General features: G+C 41.3%; 1 long non-coding RNA gene across 1 annotated transcript; it reads right to left on the minus strand.

Annotated features, from left to right (window-relative positions):
* Positions 1 to 285: 285 nt before the first annotated feature.
* On the minus strand, positions 286 to 12,730 carry LOC120411787. Its single transcript, XR_005604305.1, has 3 exons — positions 12,447 to 12,730; positions 7,391 to 7,599; positions 286 to 1,379 (listed from the first exon to the last, which is right to left on the minus strand). It is a non-coding gene; the product is annotated as an uncharacterized LOC120411787 (long non-coding RNA).
* Positions 12,731 to 13,340: the final 610 nt, after the last annotated feature.

A 13,340-nucleotide genomic window follows, 5' to 3' on the forward strand; every position in this document is an offset into this window, starting at 1 on the left:
TGAAGGTTATAAAGAAAAATATTCCTTTTCTATAACTGGTAAGCTTACTGTCATAGAGGGAATCTGCTCCAGAAAAGATTTAACAGCAGTCAAGAGAATAATTATAACACTAGACTTCACCTAAAAAGTAATAATGTCTTTCATCTCATCGTACGCCACATGCGAGTTTTGCAGCCTTCCCATGTTACAGAATTAGAGCAGTACAAACCCCTTTGGTGCAAGAGGGTTGAAGCAACACAGACTAGTCTTTAAAGTAAGTGAACAGCTTTATGTGAGGCTTCATACTTTAGCTCAGCCAGCTTTATTGCAATCAGGCATTGTACATAAACCTTATTCTCCCCAGACAGGTTTTGCTGCAGTTTGTAGCTGGGAGGAGAGATATTGCACTACAGCAGAGTGGAAGAGGAAATGAAGGAAAATACCACACTCAGAGGAATTTTTATTGAATTCCACTCTAAATTCCCTGTCCTTAAAGAACATGGTGTTATTTCCAGACCTAATCTCATCAGGAGAGACTTTGGCCAAAGAACCCCTCAAGACAAGTAGATTTTGACCTTGGTCTTCAGAATAACGGTGCAGTGAGTCCTCTTCTTGTGTAGAGGACATTGCCTTTTTTCCCAGGGCTTGACTCATACAGTTTTCAACACAAGAATGAAGTCTCAGACGTTTTCTCCCATTAACATCTGGGGCATTAAGTTTTTAAAAACAAAGCAAAAGTGTTCTCTGTGTAAATACAATCCTTGCCAGAAGGGGTTTACTGAGCAGCATATGTATTTTTTATCATAATTCTTCTCCACCTCTCTACCCCATTGTGGTCAGGTTCCCCATAACTGTTCTTATTGTAATATGTTCCTGTTCTTCTACATTTTCCTCTTGCTGTAATAGATTTTTCCCCTCTTCCTGTTTCTGGAAGTCCTGTTTCTGTCTTCTGAGGGAATTCAACTTTCCTTGTTATAGCTTCCATTAATTGTGCTTCAGCAGGTCACAGGAGAGCTCAAGACATGCACAAAGTTGATCCTATAAATCACTAATAATGGAGATGAAACCTTTTTCTGGAGTCTCCTACATGGAAGTAATTACAGTAGTAAAATACCATATTAGCAAGAAAAATCGTGTAATAATAACTTGGTGGGGTTTCATCTTACTGCTGTAACTTAGAGATGAGCACTCAGGTGCATCAAAAGCTTTAATAATGTATGTGTAGGTGGCAAATTATCCATAAAGAACCTACTGGATTGCAGATAATGTTCATTTGATATTCTCAAAGATAATGTAAGCCTTCATGCACATGTCATCTCATGCGCCATGCTCATGACATCTAGCAGGAATACTGAAGTACAGCGTGCTGGCCACTTTCCTGAGCATAAGCATTCTTCATCCTGCAAGCAGTAAAAACACCTATGGAGTCAGGGAATGAAGAGTTTTTATTAAAGTCACAATGACACAGAATAAGCTAAACTTCATGTCAAGAGCCTGCATTGAAACATTACTTCACTCTGTCGCTAGCTGGGTGCTGTGGCTTTGCAGTGCCGGAGTGCGAGATGCCGCGACCTTCCTAAAAGCATCTCCTTAGTGAAGCCCCTCGGCAGGACCACCACACACTCACATACACATACATGCACACACGCACGGATAGCTTCAGTATATGGGTCAACGACAAAGAGCTGGGAAGGGTCCTCGTATGGGGTTCCACGGACAAGGTTTATTGCAGCCACACCAAGAAGAGATCCAGGGACAAAGATCAGGAACAATAGAGGGTCCAGGTTTAAGTAGGGGACCTGATCGAGCATCAGAGACCAATGGTCTGAGGGCACAGGGGCGGTACACAGGCAGGACTAGGGTAAGGGAGCCAATGGGGAAACTCTGGGGGAATGGCGATGGGACAAGGACCAATGGGGGAACCTGGAGTGGAGAACCTTCTAGGGCAGGGACATATTAGGTAACAAGGGGCGGGGAGGCCAACCAGGGAAGCAGAACTGGGGCACATTAACATAGCAGGACAGAGCATCCTGGGAGAAGCCTCTTTTGTCACCCTGATATGGGAGGAATTTCTGGTACTAGGGACTGTCCTACCAGCGGACTTTCTTTGTCCCTTGTGTGGTAGGGTCACTGGCCATCACATCACTTTACAGTAAACTTGCTACTGGAGTCACTTAGGTGTCTGATGAGTCAGAACCTTGAAAAGGGAGGCTTGTGATCCAGCCTCCTTACCTGCAAATATTTGGTAAAAAGTTATGAGATATTTCTTAATGCAGCATGTGGATTCCTGCACTCCGTGCTCCATCCACCAGATACCCAAAGTGGTCTCTCTCTTGTTATCTGTGTTGTTAGGAACATTTGATTGTTTCATGTTAAGGAAAATAACTCTAACAGAAAGGGTTAAAAGCGACAAAAGAAGTGAAAACTTTCATTCGTAGTCCAGTGTGGCTGTTTATCTAGCAGCACTTCTTAAAAGTAGTCCGTGCAATGGGATATTAGAGCTTTTTGCTTTTAATCAACAGCTGGGTAGTGACTAGTATTAGCAGAAAATAAACAGGCATGAGCTCACATGAGAGGTAAATCTCCCCCTGCCTTTCTCAAACATCTCCAAGCCTGAGATAGGACTGTATTCATCCCTTCATTGATTTGAGAAGTATAGCACATATTGTCAGAACATAAGGATATTTAGAAAATTTTTAAAAACCATTTTGCTATTTTTAAGTGGCAGAACTAAAAATCTGTCAACAAGATTACTCTTTTCTGAACCCTCCATAGTACAAAAAGCTATTTCTCAAAAAAAGACAACTATAAATACTTTTTAAAAAATTGTACCATGCTGGCTAGTTTTCTAAGCATTTTCTTTCTAAGCATTTTATATGTGAAGAAGCAAGTTCATACTTCTGAATAGTCATACAACATTCTGGAAGAAAATTTACTTTGTTTGGCTTCTTCTATTTCTTTCTTTATGGTGTATGGCAGGAAACCTTGAAATATATTAATCTGATCACTAACCACCATGCCCTTAGAGGGGCATTAGAGGATCCTAAGGAAAGATACCCTCAATAGTTCAAAACCCTTGTTTGTGCCATGCACAGTAAATCCAATATAGCGAGTTACTAAATATGATGAACTTCAGAGATTTGCCGAGCTCTTTGTACTAGGTGTTTGGCAGGTTTTATCCTTGATCTCCTGCTAGGGACCTTGGTGTGTTTATTGATCTTTGTCACCCAGAGGACAAATTACAGCTACATAGATCTCCACCTTCCAGCCACTCAGAAATTACAGCTGAGGCAATGCAGCAGGGCACAGTCCCTCAGCTGTGTTTGCTACCAAGAGCTCATGAACTCCAGGCTCCTGGCCACCAGCTGGACAACTCCCAAGTGAAGATCGAGCTCTTCTTCAAATGGGCTGCTATGGAGACTCTTTTCTTTCCATATGTGTCTCTATTATAATCAGACAATAGTGTTCAGCCTGGCAGTTGCTTCCTTCTCTGAAGTGTTGGGAGTGGCCAAAAACGGAGGGTTTTTTCATGTATCACTCCCAACTGCATGTTCTGGCTGCCTGAAAACATCCCTGAAAACCTCTCCCAGAGCACCTGCCATTCTCCTGTCATTGTTCCCCTGTCAGAAGTGACTTTCCATCCCTTTCAGACAGCTCAGCTTTGACCACAGGAGCCATGCAGGTCAGCCCCAGCAATGGGCATTTCTGGATGGGGATAGGTGAGGCAGAGGCCACTTCCCCTCTTTGGGAAAAGTCTTTAATGGTAATGATCACTTCAGAAAAGGTGTTAAAATGGTGAGCTAGCATATGAAACAACCTCTTAATGAGAAAGTGAAAAACATCTGCATGTATTTTTGAGCAAGACTTTAATAACCTATTCTACACTAGCGGGGGTTTTGCTTGAGTATGCAGATATGCAAATCAGGACCAAGTGCTCACGCAAACCAAAAATACAAACCAATGCATATATTATTTCACTGCATCATTAATAGTCAAATAGACATTTGTTAACAGACTAAATTGACTAAACTGCAATCATCAGCTTTTGAGCATTATTTTAAAGAAGTTCCGTAATTCAGAAATTTCACATTTTATTAAGTCATTGAGAACTTCCTCAAAATGGAAAAGTAGAAAAAACTTTTTCTTTTTTTATTCCAAACAAGACCTATTTTTAGTTACTTAAATCTGCTTTGGCAATTTTAAAATGGAAAAGTTTTGGGGTTTTTTAATTGTTTGCATTTCATTTGCAGTTTTTATTACACCTCTAGCTGGACTTTATTTGTTTACAGTAATCACTTTTAAAATACCACCTTGGGATACAAATGTTCTTTTCTATTCTCTGCATGGGCAAATGCGTTTTGTATCCTAAACTTTGTGGAGGTAGTCTTATGATTAAATAGATTTAAAGAAAGTGTATGCACCTGGCTGTATATAATAAGGAGATGATTGAATGGTGTTGATGATGTAAACTCAGAAGAGAAGTGATAATGTGCATTAGAGCATTATATTCCCCACTGACTGGCTGTGTTTTATTTCACCTGCAAACAAGTAAACACAGCAGGAGATACATCTTGCCCTGCCCCTGAGCTGAGCGCCTTGCCAGGCTTAGTTTGCAAAGCATACAGTACTCCTGCACTGACTGTGCTGCTCACAGGCTGCCAGCAGTGCCATGCCATCTCTCAGAGGACAGCTTATCTGAAACTATGGGGCCCATCCTGGACTACTTGACCTGCAGAAAAAAAGGCTTTTGAGAAAAGGAGCTGCGTCTTTTGACAGTCCCGTGCATCCCTATTCTCAGAGCTGAAGTCACTGAGAAAAGGCAAACCCAGCATCTCCTGCAGGCTCTGATCCACAGGGCACCAGTGAGCGCTTGGGTCCTGCACCATGGGGGTGGGCTGCGAGGGGCTGAGCAGCAATTACCTCATCAATAGAGGTGAACACATGAAGTCAGATGTGTGAGGAACCAACCAGAGCCTTTGTCTCAAGGTTGAGCCAAATTTATTGCAAAATACTTCAAAATATGCCACTTGGTGAAAAAAAAGAAATCCCATACTAGGCCGTTTCTCTTCCTCTGCCTCAGTGTTTTCTGAACCAAAATGACAAATTGCTTTTGGATGTTCTTTGTTTCATTTTAAGGAAGAACAAAGCAAAAAAATGCAAAGTGCACAGGACACTGACTTTCCTTGGGAGATTTTTTTCAGTTGTACAAGTCAGTGTGGTCCTAATGGTTAGGTGACATTTCACTAAAAATCCAGACTCTAGACTGGGATCTATTTGAAATGAAACTGCAAATCCAGCCACTATTGATGAGAACTGTAATGCTGATTGTTCTTCTATTTACATCATCTATGCAAATGACATCATGGAGTACCTAAAAGAACTGACATCATCAAAAAATTGGATTCTACTTGTACTGCAAAAATAGATCATAATTATTTCTGTAGTCTCTAAAGAGAAATTGATTTTTTTGTGCCTTCTGTGAATGCTGCAATGCTATTTTAGTGTAATGCTTTTATGTCTATGGCAGCCAATTGCTTTGACCCTGAAGTCTTTCTTGCAGTACTGCTGACTTGCTGAATCAGAGTTCATTCATATCCTCTTACCACAGAATAATATGCGGAATACAAGACTTTCCATAATAGCAATACAAAAAATGCCACGAGATAACGCAAAAGTAAATATAAAAGAAAAAATGGAAAATACATAAAATAATAATAAAAGACCTGTCAAGTTCCAGCAAATGTGAATGGCAGTATGACTTTACATGCCACAATTTTAAGTATTGCTCTTTATCCTGGAAGGGTTCATATGAAATCTTATCTGGCTTCCCCTGGTGTTTCAGTGACGGTAAGAACACTAAAGTCAGGAAACCCAAGTCTGATTCTTGCGTCACCTTTTATTATTCCCATAGGATGTTAAAACTTCAGAATAGTATAAAATGGTTACGGAGGGATGGAGGTTCCTGAATTTTCCTACTTCCACTATTAGAGGTGCAACTTCTGCATGGCTGTGACTAGATCTCAAAGATAGCCAAAGGCACTTTATGTGTTATGACATTAAAGTTCTTGAAGTATCAGAAATTCCATTTCCTGAAAGGAAAAGTCTCTAAAAGCCCTGATACTTCCAATGAAGCAGTTTGGACTTAATGCCTAGTTGGATGCCCATGCACACCAATGCAGATTAATCTCTCTCTCCTTCTCCTTCTGAGTGCATCTGCCACTCTGGCATCACTGCTGTTCCTCCAGTATACAACAAGCTTTGTATCTGGGGTCATACAACAAGAGAGGAGTTTTCTCCCACTGCAATTTTAACACCAAAGGCACCTCTCAACCATGCCTTGATTTGTTGTGCCTGGGATTCACCTGACCTCTGACCAGGTAGACCTGAACACTCATTCCTGTCTTGTGTCCAGAGGGACTTTACTGGGAATTCAAGGGATATGCATATACTCCCTTTCTTCCCTCTGTCACCTGAGGGAGTCATCCTTACCTGCTTGTTTAGAGAACACTGAATACAGTACAGATCTGACTGTTTCCTGATCTCCATCCAGGTCGAGATTAAGCCCCGACCACCCTCTGGTCAGGGTATGAGGGAGGGAGGTGGAAGGGCAGCCAGGGAAAGAAAGTGGGAACACTGAGATGCACCCTGACTTCCATAGTCCCAGATTCCCACCCTGCATCCCTTCCTTTCTGCACCATTTTTTCTGAGTTACTTGACCTTCTCCGTACAGAGCAGTGCGAGTCTGAGTACCTAAATAAGGACTTGGAACCTGCTAAACCCTTTGGGGCTTGTGACACCAACCGTTGAGTAACTAGGCATCAGTTTTTGTGCACTTTCCTGCCAATGACAGCTGTAAGCAGGCTCATACACAAGGTGGTCACACTACCTTGCTCTCCACTGGCAGAAGTATGAAGTGCAAAATTCATCATAGGCAGTAAGACCAACACGTGTGATTGAGTGTGCTTGGATATCTCCCTGTCCCAGCAATGAGAATTTTCTAAAACCCTTTACGGATTAGATCTTCAAACCATGATGGACATCTCACTGCTTTTATTTCTTCCTGCTGCATAATGTATCCAGAAGCAGCATTTACTAATGATACTGCAGTGAATACAACCTGGAAGTAGAGAAGCATGAAACTCAGAGGCAGAAATAAAGAGGAGAGATTTTTTCGAGCCACAGCTGAAGCAGAGGCTTTTTTTGGTTTCCAAAGGATTCTGGCCTTCAAGGCCCCAAATGAATCTTTATTGACATATTATACAGCTGAAAGAAGACTGCTAGGTAATAACAGATAAATTGAAAACCTGTATTCAAAACCTCTTTTAAGACACATTATTGAAAGATAAAAAAGGACTTTGTCTGTATACCAGCTACAAGTGCTTTATGCCATTAACTCCATTATCAGCCTTACCTTCTTCTCCTGGGTGGACTCCTCCAGGATGCTCAGACTCCTCCTGGCAATGCCCATAGTGACACATTTTCCCCAGCAGCTCCTTTGCTTCAGTGACCTGGCCACAGCAGGGCATGCAGTGGGCTTACAGTCCCCATGAAACTGCTAAAGGCACCTGCCAGGCGCAGCAGGATCATGGGGTGAGGCCTGTCCTCTGCACTCCTCAGCAGCTTAATAAGGGAAGCAATTAGGGAGTCACAGCTTATTTACAGATGAACTGGGAAGCATAAGTGTGTGGTGCAATCCTCTTCCCCCTCATGGGACGCTCAGTTTCCCAGCGTGTAGTTATGATAGAAAAACCTTGTGTATGTACACTCTTGAGTAGGGCTTGGGTACACAGCTAGTTACTTAGGGAGTGCAATGAGACCATTTAAGTCAGATTCTTGCCAAAAGCAGCACTTTTACTTGATCATTTGTAAACAGGGACTTACAGCCATCCAAATCCTACTATAGCTGAAGAAAGTGTCTTACAGGCTCACAAGCTGTGTGACATGGCCTGCACTGCTCCTGCTTTTGAAACTGGTGGATTGGAATGGCAGTCTGCCATGTCTCAGTGCTCAGCAATCAAAATAGTACATAAAACTTCCCCAGCTGTCTGACACTAGACTGCATTCAAGCGTGTAGCATAAAACAGAAATGAGTTTGTGATGTTACTCCATCTCAGCTTCCGATGTTCTAAAAAATTACACCATGTTTAGCTTCAGAACAATATTTTAAAGTCTTACATAGTTTCTTACATAGTTTTCATGCACTGCTCCTATCAGCTGCCATGAAATTTAGGATTTTGGTTTTCTCTTGCATGTCCAGTGTTCCCAGATGAAGCATGTGTTTCCAGACAATTATGTTCAATATCCTACCTGAGGTGTAGGAGAATATTTTTATTTTTGTAAGAGAAAGAAATAGAAGGAAAGGTAGAAAGAAGAGCAATACTTTAATCTAGGATTTACTGTCACAACAAGTAAGCAGTGTTATTTTAGGAAGCTCTTCAGAAACAGGATTCCCTTAGTCTGTTAAGTCATCGAAAATAAAGCATTAGCCAACCCCTCTCTTGGTGTGGTGGTCACACTGGGCAATCCTCTTCTCTGCACACATATGGGAGCAGTTCGAGGGCATAACTGGGTATAAATAACTCACTAATCCTTTAATATTTCCGTTCACAATGAGGATCAAGTCTAAATGACAATGACATGATCTTTTTTCAAAATGAAAGGGATGAGTCCTTCTTGTCTGCTCCTCACTGCCCTTGTTACTGTCATTCTTACATTCTAAATAAGATGGTGACTGTGGGTGAGCAAAGCAGGGAGTAGTAACTCTTTAATTTGTTCCAGAAGTGCCTGATGAGACAGTACCTCTCACCACATGATCTTGCATCTCTAATAGCTAATGTCAACATATTGATCAGCTGAGGTGGCTGGAGTAAAATCAGGCTTCTACCACACGTGGAAAATATGACTATGAGGTTTACAGAGGAGCTGGGCTGGGCTCTGCAGGGCATAGTCAGTGCTGAGTTATCTATGGAAATGCAGCACTGTCCCCCCATCCCAAGCAGGGGCTGTGTGGCTGACATCTGCTCACTGTGGGAGAATGGAAACATGCTAGTTTGGTTGCATTGCTGAGGAAAATAAAACAGATGAAGCTGTGGCATAGGTCCTGTCAGTAACAATGCTGAAAGAGTCTTAGTCTGCCTGAGCTTCCTGACCACAGTCCAACATAAATAACTGATGAGTGTACAGGGAAAAGAGATCCTGGTCATCTTATAAAGACTTCTACACAGATGAAATCAAACAGACCTATACTGGGATTTAAACCACGTTACCAAAGCAACCTGCAGCCTGTAAACATCTGAAAACAAATTTACGTAGGGTTCATTCTGACTTCTGCCAATCTGTCAAGAAACCCTGGAGGGGGAGAGCCTGAGGAGCCCAGCAGGGTGGTAGGCACCATCTCCTCTGGCAGCAATCCACAGGGGAGGGCTCTTTCAGGACTGCCAAAGGATGTGCTGATTCAGGGACACCCCTCAGCCCTTTCCTGCCCGTTGGTGGGGATGCTGTAGGGCAGAAGTCTCAGGAGAGATCTAACACCATGATACTACTTCTGTGAGCAGTGACTATGCCTTGACTGTATGAAGGTGAGATTAGCTCTATCTCTCTACCCTGCTATTAGTGCATGTGACACCAGACCTGAAGCATACTGTAGCAATGTGTTAAGACTCCATAAGTACCTACTTCACTGAGTGACTCGAACATAGCTGGTGTATATTCAGTGCATTTCAGAAGAGAGGCTCATCCCTTTGGAGGTTTATCGGTTGCCACTTTCAGTTTATGATGTAGGAATTCAAGGGCAGTCTGTCATCAGATCATGGATTCAATCTCCTTATGCTTTATAGGTAAAGAGAGGTTGAGGTTTTAAAATGTAATTGATTTTCTTACTGTAAGATTAGCATGTTCCTGTTTGTCAGATTTTGATTGGACTTCTAGGATATGTTTATACAAAGTCATGCTACCACCCTTAATTTGATGGCCTCGATAAATACTATTGTTTTGCCAATTCAGTCTGACTCTATAGGGATTGCAACTTGGAGGCACTTCAGAGGTTCTATCCTTTAGTCATGTCAATACTGCTTGAAAGATCTAAAGTACTTAGATTTAGACTAAAGCTCACAGCTGAGATCTTGCTGGACATCACTGAGTTTAGTGTGTGTTCAGAAGCAGAATTAAGAGATATTTGACATTGCAAAATATTTCAAAGTATTCATTCCTTATAGGAGTAAAGAAACATAAAATAATAAAGGCAATAAAGGATAATACATTTTCATTGCAATCTGTGTTTATACAGCAGCTTTTAATCTAAAGACTAGCCCTAGAATGCAGAGTGCTATGACTTAACAATTAATAATTGCTCTTCCCACAACCTCAGCATAGTCACCTGTGCAGTGGAAGGAAACAGACCTTTAACAGCATGCCAGAGTGCTCTTGTGTTTGAATGTAAACTACAGTGTCTCTGAAAAAGTGGAGGAATACAAAGACAAAAGGAAACTAATAACCCTAAATAGAATTTGGCCAGGAAATGAGGCTGATTCACTCTCCCTCAAATTATATTGTCTTCTTCTAACCTTTCCTACAAAAGATTAAAATCTAGTGTCTTAGAAGACATTGTCTACTTTTAATTGTCATGAAATGCCTTTATTGATCAGGAAAGTTGACATTTGAAAGGACTGTTCAACACAGGACAAAATAAAAGGCAAAAAAACCCCCCTGAAGTATCCATTTCTGTTGTGTCCATGCCTTCTGTCTAAGATCCTACTCAATGCAATGGCAAAACCAACTCTGATGACAATGCAGTGATGTTGAGGGCTGTTCCTCTTCCCGTATTATTCTGCTCCTGGGAGAAGAGGCTGCTAGAATACTTCAGGGATGTGCACAAACTAAAGGTGACAATGGCAAACACCAAGGTGATTGTGTCACAATTCTTCTTTCAAAACCCATGATTTGCCTGGAAATATACCTTATATAAACTTCAAAGCTGTTTTCAATCCAGCACTTTGTTTTCCATATGCCTGTGCACTTTGGCTTAAATCTTCCAAGTGCTGCCAGTGCAAGGTGATCTTTATGAACATTAATTCAATAGCTGGATGGCTAATACAGCATTTTGATCTCTGACAGAGTCCATGCCAATGCTGAAAATAGCACCTCTGAAAACACTTTATCTTGATGCCTGTCTCTGAATCAATGAAATGATCCAATTTGTTTGTTTTGAGCAGCTTGGTCTTGGTCACTGAGCTGTGAAGCTCTGACTCCAACATCTGATACACATGAGATGTCTTAAAGGGAAATCATTTTAATGTGCCAGCACATATGCAAGTGAATTCACCTGGCAATACATTCACTTTTAAATTAAAACAATTGTGTGCAACTAGAAGGAATTGCTTTGTTAAACAAATGAAGAAATCCTAGCGCTTAATACAGTGTTTTCTTTAAGATGATTAACAGAATAATTGAAATTCAGTTATTTGGATGTGTATTCCCAGGTAGATTCTTATTTTAACATAGAAGATTTTATAGACAGAGACACTAATATCATTTAAGGCAGGAAGACTGCTAATCTTAGATTTAGTAGCCCATTTAGATTACCGGAGAGGAAATGGCTCATCCTTGCTTGTGAGGCTCTAGAAATAGCCCAGACCTGATATAACTAGTGCTTAAAAATAAAAGTGTTTGCATTGATAGCAGACAAGTTAAGTTATTGCAAAGAAGGTGGGACCCCCCCCGAGGCACATGCTGTCGCTGGTGTGACAGAGGGATTCCCTACACACAGGCTGAAAAGGAGACTCTATGGGGTGCAGCTTGTTGCTATCTTTTTTTTTGACTGCTGAAAAGCAAGCAATTTAAGAGTAAGAACTGGCTAAGTTAAAATTGCATCAACAACAGGAGAGTACTTCTGTGAAGAATTTTAGGGGGGAAAATAGATGAGTTCCTTGTACACTCGCTGCAGAGAGGCTGTTTGCTATTACACACCTCTCTCTCCAAAGGCATCTTCCTCATTACCAGAAAAGTCAGCTATTCACATCATGTCCTCTCACGTCATTTTTAATCTATGATTTAGTTAAGCCAAATATTTAATTAGAGATTTCAATATAAAAGCAATTAGCAAGCTTCCTATGTATAAACCATAATTATGATGCAGCTTAGTAATAGAAGAATGACTAATAAACAACATTTTGTTGAAATTCTGTTTAGATACTTTTGCGATATGTTTTAAACTGCTGATTTATTTTTGACTCACCAGTCTTGGCTAAAAATAAATGAAATCCTCCCATATCTCATATTTTTGCTTGTAATTCTTATTGCTTTGCAAATGCCAGTGTGTCACTTTGCTACATAGTGACATCACAACAGAGCAGCTTGTGGCACTGGCATCAAATGCCTACACCATAACAATGCAAATAAAAGTCTTGTTAGCAAGAAAATAGTTTCCAGACTATTAAAATGTAATTGCAGGTTTCAGGACGTGGACCCACCTCGGTAAAATCAGGCTGATCCTATGGAAGCTGATGCTTCAGCCAAGGCACTTATTTGTAGCAGGATCCTTCACAAATCCAGGACAAGATAAACAGGAAACACTCTCTATGTCATCTAAATAATAAGCATCTTCAACAGGCTTGCATTCATGTAGAGGTCATCTTGCAATTATTGATTTATGATTATGGGGTTCAGGTGAGAGGTAAGAGTTTGTGGAGTAAAATGAGGAAGGAGGGATTGAGCTGCTGGAGGATGGGATAGAAGGAGGGAGAAGCAGGTGAGTGCTGAGGGAGTGGCAGCTGGGGTGCAGGACTTACGACTTGTGCATGCCTGTGGCTTCTTGTGTCACTGAAATGGCGCAGTGAAGAAGCAGGCAAGGAATTCAGCTCTGCGTCATTTACTTTGTAAATCTGGTAACATCTCAGAAAACTCTCCCCTTGGAAGCAATTTCAAAAAATGCTTACAGCAATATCTTAAGGCAATTGCAAATACCAGCTTATGAAGGAATTAGCATACACACAATAATCTTTCAAAAATCAGAGATAAGGAAATGCTGGCTACCTTAACTTGTACCTCCAGAAATCAGCTTCTCCAACCATTGCACATCTGTCCAGTCTGCTAAGTGTCCTACCCCCATTTTCATATTCACTTTAGCCAAGGGATATGAAAGACATGGATCAGCCATTTTGTTCCCTTCCCTTCCTAAAGCAGGAAAATTTCGCTTGGTTCAGAATTATTCAATGGCATCCATGCAAGCAGAGAGACTGGAGACTGATGAAGGCTGGATGCTATATTCCAAGCTTCCCCCATGCTTCTGTCCCTCCACCCCTACCTCCCTCTCTCGCACTCCCAAAACTCAGGCATCCCCAGCAGAGTGGGAGAAATGCTCTCCA

Source organism: Corvus cornix, chromosome 3 (assembly GCF_000738735.6).
Source record: "Corvus cornix cornix isolate S_Up_H32 chromosome 3, ASM73873v5, whole genome shotgun sequence".
Taxonomy (NCBI): Eukaryota; Metazoa; Chordata; class Aves; order Passeriformes; family Corvidae; genus Corvus; species Corvus cornix.